This window comes from Labrus bergylta, chromosome 11 (genome assembly GCF_963930695.1).
Source record: "Labrus bergylta chromosome 11, fLabBer1.1, whole genome shotgun sequence".
NCBI classification, from domain to species: domain Eukaryota; kingdom Metazoa; phylum Chordata; class Actinopteri; order Labriformes; family Labridae; genus Labrus; species Labrus bergylta.
In genome coordinates this window covers 9,632,732-9,642,307 of record NC_089205.1, presented here as the reverse complement: position 1 = coordinate 9,642,307, position 9,576 = coordinate 9,632,732, and positions in this window count along the sequence as shown.

The window sequence follows — 9,576 nt, the reverse complement described above, 5'->3', positions numbered from 1 at the left end:
GTCATCAGGTCAGCTACACGCCTTATTGTGAATAACTCTTATCCTTCATCAAATCAAAACTGATGAGTCATCAAAACATTCACCCCCCGTACAGTGTGTGTCGATCAAGACATGAGCTAATCAGACCTATTTGGTTTTTTGAACCAGGCTGTAAACATGTTAATCTCTGCTGTAAAAATAGGCTTTGTAGAATGGGTGTGTATGTGACTTCCTGTTCTTCTGCAGCCAGCCTCTAGTGGACACTCAGGGAACTGAAGAATTTTACACTTCTGCATCGGCCTCATTTTTCAAGATTGGAGGTTGCTGATCGGTGGTTGCTGTATTGATATCAACCTCAAAATGAAAAACATATCTCTGATAATTCTCCACAATAATTTGATACGCTGCACAAATTAGTTTTCTGAAGAAGTCTGCCTGATAAAAAAGCAACTGGTTTCCAGCTGATCTGGACGCCTGCGTTGGTGAGAATAAATGATCAGAGATTTTCAGGGTCATGGAGACGGGGGAAATATTTTAATATGACATTAAAGTAATTACAGGGCTGAAGCCTTCCTGTGTTAGTCAGGCTCTAACAGAAGCTCACTCTTAATAGGAACAATTAGGAACAATGTAAAAATCTACGCAGCCTGCCTGACAGACACTTAGAAGAAGGATGAGTTGTCCTAAAGACATGTTTTTTAATTCTCTATTTTACTGCTGCTTTCATGCAAAATGTGATCTTGTTTATTTGACTTTTCTTCCACTTTCATCCATAACAAGCTCCATTGGTCTCCTGGGCCCAGAGGATTTGGAAATCCCATCTTTTGCTTTGCATGATCAGATTTTCAAAGAAAAACTTGACTCGATCTTTAAGGTCTGGATTCAAACATATTCAAGCATATTCAAGAATACCTGACATAGATTATGACTTTGACACATAGATTGTATAAAACATGGACGTAGTTTCAGCAATGTCATCCATTTGTTGTTATAAGAGAAGAAGCCCAACAATAGCTGCTGTCGCCACGTTGGAAATGCTGACTCCAACTGACTTCTGGGTAATCAAGACGCAGCCTAAGAGGTGGAGGTGAGGCAGTCCTAACGAACCTGCTGCATTATGTTTCCTGTTCTCCAGTATGTTCTTCTCCACTCTTTAGTTCAGATTGAGATTCTGTTCAACTACACGTAGCATTGATAGAAAGACAAATATTCACATTATAGCGTCGTATAGAGGACTCTGTTGTTTCATCTGCTACTTCTGCATCTTGCTATAGTCTCTTGCTATGAGGAGCATGTGTGAACAACTAGGTCAGGAGAATATTGGGAGCACTGCTTCTGAAAATACTGTGCATATGTGAAAAAGTGAGGCAGATTTTGGTCCGATGTTTGAACTGCTCATCTTTTTTTCTAAATGGTGCCTAATTTCAACTCTATAAACCATAAAAGAAACAAGCTTTTTTTCAGCACCTTCACTTGTCGCTTTGTTTGACCTCAAAATATGAACAATTGACTCTAAAAGGATTTAACTGAGACTCTTTATTTTTGCACCTGTTTCAGTCCATGGAGTTTGATGAACACCTTTTCTTTACATGTTCAGAGCATACAGGCTCATATGTTTCCCCCACGTTGCTTCTGAGTGTTGCCAGCCTTGCTCTTCCTGTACTAAAACAGCCGTCAGGAGTCACCTTTTACCCAATGAGTGTTGCTATGGAAACATCAGCCAAAGGCTAATTTGCATCTGTGCTGCTGGTCCGTGGGGATTACTGCTTCGTGTCCTGAAAGAGGAGATGCTCCAAAATATTGAATAAAAGAAAAAGACAATGCGTTTCCTAAAGATCATGCATATGAAGCTACATGTGGCACATGGTTCTGATGTTGATTGTAATTTGAGCTGCAGGTGATTAATGGGGATTCAGTTTGATACTACAGATCAGTAAGCTCAAAGTGCAGGCTTCAGTCTTGGCTCATGTCTGATGCTTTATGTAACTGTAAATGCAAAATGTTAGATGTGATGTTTTTGTTTCTACGACTCCTTTTAATTTAGACCAAAACTTCAGAAGGCAAAGAAGGCCTTCACTCAAACTGATTCGGAAAGCTACGAGGACAGGCATCACACTGATAAAAAGAGGTGTTGATCAGTGTCTGTTTTACACGGTTCAGGGTGTTGTTGAAGAGGGAAGGGAGGATTGTTTTGTCGATATTTTTCCAAGCCAGTGAGACTTTGTAGCGTCTGCCTGATGGTAATCACTGGACGAGGTGTGTGGTGGAAGAGGTGAGAGGGGTCCTCTGTGTTCAGGGTGAGAGGGGGTGAGAGGGTTCCTCTGTGAGAGGGGGTGAGAGGGGTCCTCTGAATTCAGCGTTAATGCCGTCAGCCACCCTCCCCCCACCGCCCCCCCCCCCCCCCCCCCCCCCACTCCCCAGGTCTGAAAATACTGCATCACAGCTTTGTTAGCACTGTGCAGCTTTGTGAAGTCGGTGGGAGCTTCCTCATTGATTTGCCAGGATCACACCTAATGAGCACAGTCATAGTTCACTGTCAAAGTGCGGAAAAGAAACATATTGTTTTATTTCTGTCTGAAGAGAAGCTGGTCACAAACTACAGTCCTTCTCTTCTAATGGGAGAAAAAGAAAAAAAGCAGCTTTTCTACTGGCTGTTTAAACACGCCTGTCTAATGAATGGCAAATTGAGCAACAGTGGTTAATTAGGCACTCAAAGACCTGTTCTCTATAGGCATGTAACCATAACAACCATAAACCGATGCAGGAGTGTGCATCATTATCAGTGTGAGAAGCTGCACCCAGCCACCGTCAAACACACATGATGTGAAGAGGGTCGGTTAGTCCTTCTTCTAGTCTCACTTTTTGTGACTGAACTGCGTGCACACTAGAGTCACATTCATGAGCACTTTCGCTGCGGCGCACGCCATGTTCCAGACGTTGTGTGCTGATGTCTAATGCATGTGGGAAATGTTCCCAATGTGAAGAGATTAAATGAATGTGAGACCTCTGTGACGTCACAGGAGATGTTTTAATCAGTCTCTGAATCAGACCTCTTTCATATTTAAGTCTTTAGCACAGGCAGCTGCTTTAAGTGTCATTCTGCTTTGGGTTAGAAGCTTATAAGACTTTTCTCTTTGAAATATATTTTTTTCAAGACAAAAAGGAGATACATGTGAGTCCAGTGGTTCTCCATAATCCAAAACTGACCATATTGTAGCCTGAACAATCTTCTTTCTGTTTCTCACTGCTGGGCAGGATTTGCTCCTATTATGTATAAATGCCGTACTTTTCGTGTTAAACATGAAATGTGTGACCTTAAATACAGATACTGATTTAGCCAGATACCTCACGCTCACTGTTTACATTATTTACTGAAAGGGCTGCACAGATTTGTCTACTTTACATCTGTGTGATGACGCTTTGTGCCTGATGTCGACTTATGGTAAATGGTAAATGGACTTGAGCTTGTCCTCAGACTAAAGTTTTTCCAAACCACATGTCACACCTACTGATAGCACATGTGTTACTGCAACCGGCTGTTTCTTTACGCGTTAACTGTCAGATTTCTTGTTGCAAAGCATTCTCTGCTCCCCTGGTTTTATTGATAACTTCATCAGTGACTATTCAACATTCACTCGACTGTTATCACATGACTGTCACCTTTAGAAATAATTAAGTAATAATTATAGTAATTCAATCTACTTTTAGAACTACATCTTGAGAACATCACATATTTTGTCTTTTGGGGGTTGATCATTAGTTTAAGATGAACAAGAGCTTGCAGGAAAGACTTAAAGTAAATATGTAGCTGTGAAAGGGTGCAGTGAAATATAATATTCTATTGTCAGTGTAAAGATGCATTTTCCAATTTCTTATTTGTTCTGCAATGTCATTAATATAAATAGTTTTAGTGTAAAAAGAAGTGGCCTGAGAATAGATCCTTGAGGTACTCCTTAGCTAAACTCTATTAAAGTAGGGAACTTTACATCATCTGCAACTTTTGCTTGAGTTCTGTTTGTTAAGCAGTCGTGGAACCAGAAATATGAAATCTCATTAAGACCAAGAGAAGATAATTTATGAGCCGAGAGGAGCACAGAGAGATGAGAGGAGATGTCAGAATCTTTTTTTTATTGAGGACACTTGTATTTGTGTAATTAAAAGCTTTTGTATACAGCATTGCTTTCATCTGTTGAGTGTTTCCAGGCAGCATGAGAGGGAGAGAGAGAGAGAGAGAGAGAGACAGAGAGAAGTGAATTATGATTCATCCTCTCAGAGTATTTATAGAGAAAGGGACAAAGCGGAGCGGTAATGATTAGGGGCGGATGTTACAAAATGAAAACATGCACAGAAACATGGATTTGCTTCAAATCTCCATGCATCCAGAGCGGGGCATAGGAGATGCAAAAAAACATAAATAAGACTTGCAAAGAAAATCACCGCCTTCCAAAATGGAAATGTTTTCATTGTTTGTTACACTTTATTTTACAACATTTTCCTGTGATAACGAGTAAATTACGGTTGTTTCTGACTGAAATTTGCTTGTCATCATGGAAATAACCAACGTTATTATCTTGAGATAAGGAGATTAATGAGTTGAGATCTTGTGAAAACAACAGAAATGTACTCGTTATCACGGGAAGAGAGATATGTATAAATGTATGTCATCTTAGGGTGAATGTTTCGATGACTCATCCGTTTTGATTTGATGAAGGATAAGAGTTATTCACAATAAGGCGTGTAGCGACAGGCAGGCGTGATGTAACGGTTTGTCAAGAGGTTTAAAACCTGCCTCAGGTCCAGTTCTCAGCCTGTTGTTAGGTTGACTGAAAGTGTACATTATAGTTGATGGCTGTTGTTTTTACGGAAAGGTAAAGAGATAAATGAAAGCAGCCAACAGATGCACAATGCAATGTGTGAAAAGGAACTTCTACAATAATGTTTGTTTTTAACTTGACACTGCTGTGTTTATGTCGAAGTTGGATTTATTCAGAAGGACAGCTTGGTACGGGTCAGGCTTGGATCGGAAAAAAGTTTGGTTTGGGAAACGTTTAATGCAATCCTAACAAAAAGAATCAAGTGGAAACATTGACAGTAATCCACTTCTCTGCAGTCCGTTCTGAAACTCTATCTCAGGATTTGAAGTTGTGTGGAGACACGTACACACAGGTTTGAGCCTGTCAAAGAGAAAATCCTTCTCATATTATTCCCAGCTTCTTTCTTCCTCTCTCTTTTTATCAACTTATATTTTAACATCTTAATTTGCTCTGTGTCACATTTCTTCTAAAGCTCTTGGTTCTTTGTTTTTAACTCTGTAAAGCACTTTGAGTTGCTCTGAGTCTGAACAGCGCTTTATAAATAAGCTTAATGTGCCATGCCTTACCTTTGGAGTTGTCCAGATGCCATTTTCTATGGTTAGCTGTGTAAAAATAACCTGCACACCTCATTGTCCTGAGGTGTTTGAAGAAGGATACCAGAGGTGTGAGGGGGTGAAAAGATACTTTAAAGCAGCCTTTGAAGTCTTCGATGGATAACCGATTGATACTTCAAAAGATTTCTTTAATGCGAGAGGCTTTAACACTGAGAGTTTAGCGGTGACAGAATCCCATAGGACGGTTTCTCTCTGCGAGTATCATCAGGAAAAAACACTTATTTGTTAGGGTGAACCATAAAACAAAGAACCCAAATGCACGACTCCAAAAACACTTAGAGGAGATTCCAAGTTTGTTTATTTCTAAGGGAGGTCGGCACACAGGAATCCAAATCACACGCAGAGGTGTCCAAAACATTCAGCAAAAGGCAGGTGATGATGAGGTCGAAAAATACAGAAACAGGACAAAATACTAAATCGGAAAAAAACAGATGAAAGCTGGATGGCCGTCATGAAGGAACAAAACAAACTGGCACAGAAGGAGGGGAACACGGAGACTAAATACTCGAGGGGAGTGAAGACAACTAGACACAGGTGAGACACATCAGGTATTCACAGGCGGGAAAGCAGGAAGCAAAGGATCTGAAACGAAACACAGAGGGTGCTTCTACAAAGTGTCACCACACTCTGACAGTAGACGGCCCCTTCTCTCCGTACTGTATCCTGTTAGTATCTCCTGTTCAGTAGGGCGATATTTGTTCCGACTTTATCTGATTCATTCAGTGTGGATGTGGCGTCAGTAAATTATACAAAACTTCACATGGCATGTAAACAATTTCCCAACTTCACATTTGAAAGGCGCGTTACTGAAAGCGACCACATCATCCTCGTTTGTTTTTGATTTGGAGGCACTCGAGAACTGACGTCTTATGTTTAATTTGTCACTGCACTGTGGGAGTTAAAATACGAGTAATTTCCTGAAACGATGCATCCAAACCATACTGCACAAAACCCGGATGTTAGTTCCATGCTGAAATGTTCATTCTACTGAGGCGGACCCAAAGAATGCATACTGAATGACCACGAGGGTTCAGACTACTGAACCGCCCTACTGAAATGTCAGCAGAAAGCCACTGTACTATCCTGGAGACGTGCCCCCCCCCACCGTACCATCTTCAGAGGCATTACAGAGGGGAGGCGGGATCAGCTGAGGAAGCGGGGGAGCACAGCGCTGTGTGTGTGCATGTCTGACAGTGTGTGTGTGTGGAGCTCTCGCTGTGCTGTTCTTCAATGTGACCTCACAGACCGGGACACTGATATAACCCGTCACAGAATCATCATGAATATACAAAGACGTGATGGCAGCTGAGAATAGTTACAACACTTCTGAGGATAAAAGCAGTCAGAACAGGGCTCTTGTTTCTTGTTTTTAAAGAATAAACTCCAGGCAGACGTGTTGACCGCAGTAGCACGGTGATTTACAGTATCTGAAAGCCAATCAAAGCCCTTCTCCATCATGAAGCCTCTGAGGAGTTTAATGAACACAGGGTGAACTAGAAGGCTCCGACCCTTCAGAACTTCATTTCATTAAAAGTTTTAGAAGTCTCTTAAAGTATTCTTTTAACCAGTGAATGGTCTCCTCAGGGTTTCTCACTCTTAACGAGAACTGGAAGTCCTCCATAATCACATCTTCAAACAGAAGAATTCAGCACTTTCAGTTCAACTCAATGCAAACAAAGATAATGTTTCAATAATGTGGCTCTTCATAATCCAGATCAGCTCCTGGATATGTCTCAGCTCGATGCTCTCCTTTGATCCTCTGTGGTATTCACAGGATGGAGAGGGCCCCCTCGTCATGAAGCCAGTTCAACCAGGAGAGACAAGTAAATGATTCAAAGATAAATATTTATTTTATGTGATATTGAATGATTGTCAGAGAATCTTTGGTGCTTGAACTCTGCAGGGAGACAGAGTGATTGAAGATGTCCGCCCTACCCGTGGAGTCCAGACACTGGTGGTGGAGGTGTTAGCTGATGATGTCATCTGGGCGAATACCATGAAGATGCTGATTGAACTGTGAAGATGGTTGATGATGTCATCTGAGGCTGATGGGATGAAAGCTGATCTCACTGAAGAATGGGGGATGGCGGCAAAGGCCGAAGATATCATCTGAGGCTGGTGGGATGAAGAGGCTGACCGAATGATGAAGACTGAGGTTGACCGGGACGATGGCTGATGATGTCATCTGAGGCTGTTGGGATGAAGACAGGGATGAGACTGCTAAGGCTTGGCGGTGATGGGAAGTTTGGGAGGGTTGCTTGTAATGATGGCATGAAAGAACTAGTGGAAGAGAGACAGCTGCAATATGATTGGCTAATGATGAGGGAGAGGAGCAGGGCTATTGGATAGATGTGACCAGCTGATGATTACGAAAAGGGGAGTCATCATGCATGGAGAAGCAATGTAACACAGTATGTGAATAAATAATAAGCAAGCGTGCAGAAAAAAGTCTTCCTGACTGACCTTTCGCTAGAGCTACATGTGTCAAGGTGACAATAACTGTTTTAGAACATTAACGCTTTGTCAACATTATGGGATATACTGAGGAAACAAATCTGCAGAGTAGAGATCTGTGAACACAAAATGAAGCTCTGCGTTAGTTCCTGCAGGACACAGAAGTCAAACGCCCCAGCTATCATCATCAGCTGACAGCGTTCAAAGTAACCCTAACGTTAACCCGTGTACTGGACAAAATCAGCAAACAGATAAGACCTCTTCCACGGAGGTCTCCAAGATTGACACGAACCAAAAGTTCCTCACAGGAAGTAGATTTTTTTGTGTGTATTTGACGGCTCCTCTGACCATGACGGTTAACTGCAGGTGTGTTCATGAACTTTAACTTTGGTTAAACTGTAACTTAATGAAAAGAAGTTTAATAAGGAGGAAGAAGGAACAGAGGGAGGAGGGGGGAAATGGAGAGGGCGAGAGATGGTTGGTTTGACATGACTCATGTCCAAACTCGTGTGTGTGTGTGTGTGTGTGTGTGTGTGTGTGTGTGTGTGTGTGTGAGAGAGAGAGAGAGGCCTGAGGCAGCTCAAAGGCCCCACAGGGAGACACTAATGACAAACATCCGGTTTGACGGTGACGGAGACACCGAACACATCACATCTGCTTCTTATTCTCACCCTGCTCTAATACTCTCAAAAAAAACTCCTTCGCTCTCCGCCCTGTTATCTCTCACACACAGCTCACACAGCTGTTGGTGCACCAATTAAAGAGACAGCGCACACAAAGCGTGCACTTCTTTTTCATGTTTCTGCACGGAGACACAGCAGTGCGTCCCCTTTCACTTCCGTGTAGATAATGAATGAATTCTCTGGGGCGGTTGTGTTCGGTGCATTAACTATTTAGCGGGATGTTTACGTTGAATCTGCTTCGACAAGTCTGTGTTTGTGTCACGCTGTCAGGAAGATAGAGAGACAGAGAAGGGGAGAGACTCTCACTTCACAGACTCTTCAATATTGGTCGATTGTATTCTTCATCATCTTGGAACCAGAGAATTTGACTCGCATAGCCTGTAAAGATATTCACCCCCCTCTGAATCTATGAATTTAATACCAAACATGAAATGTTTTTCTCTGTGCATCGTATAAAGGCCTTCTATTCTGTCCATCTCTATTCTAAATAACACATCTCTCCTGCAGAAGACTTAAAGTCACAGCTGCTATCACACTCTCACGACCTCCACGTCATAAAATCCCTCTCTGTGTGTTTCCCCCTCTGGACGTTATTGTTGCAATGAGCTGTGGGGCTGGGAGCCTGCAGCTGTGCTGATAGCAGGGATAGTGTGTGTGTGTGTGTGTGTGTGTGTGTGTGTGTGTGTGTGTGTGTGTGTGTGTGTGTGTGTGTGCGTGTGTGTGCGTGTGCGTGTGCGTGTGCGTGTGCGTGTGCGCGTGCGCGTGCGCGTGCGCGTTTGTGTTTGTGTTTGTGTGTGTTTGTGTTTGTGTGTGTGCATGTTTGTGAATGTGATGAAGAGGAGGCGGGGATGAGTGACGCAGCAGAGAAAACACAGAAGAGCATCACTTTGAAAGGAAACCCTGCAGCCTCCTGATGGTGTCGTCTCTGGTTTTGTATCTTCCCATAAATGAAAATGTGCAAATGAAACAAAACTAACAAACAAAATCACAGAATATATTTTGCTCGAGCCCCCCCTTCCCACCTTGTTTCCC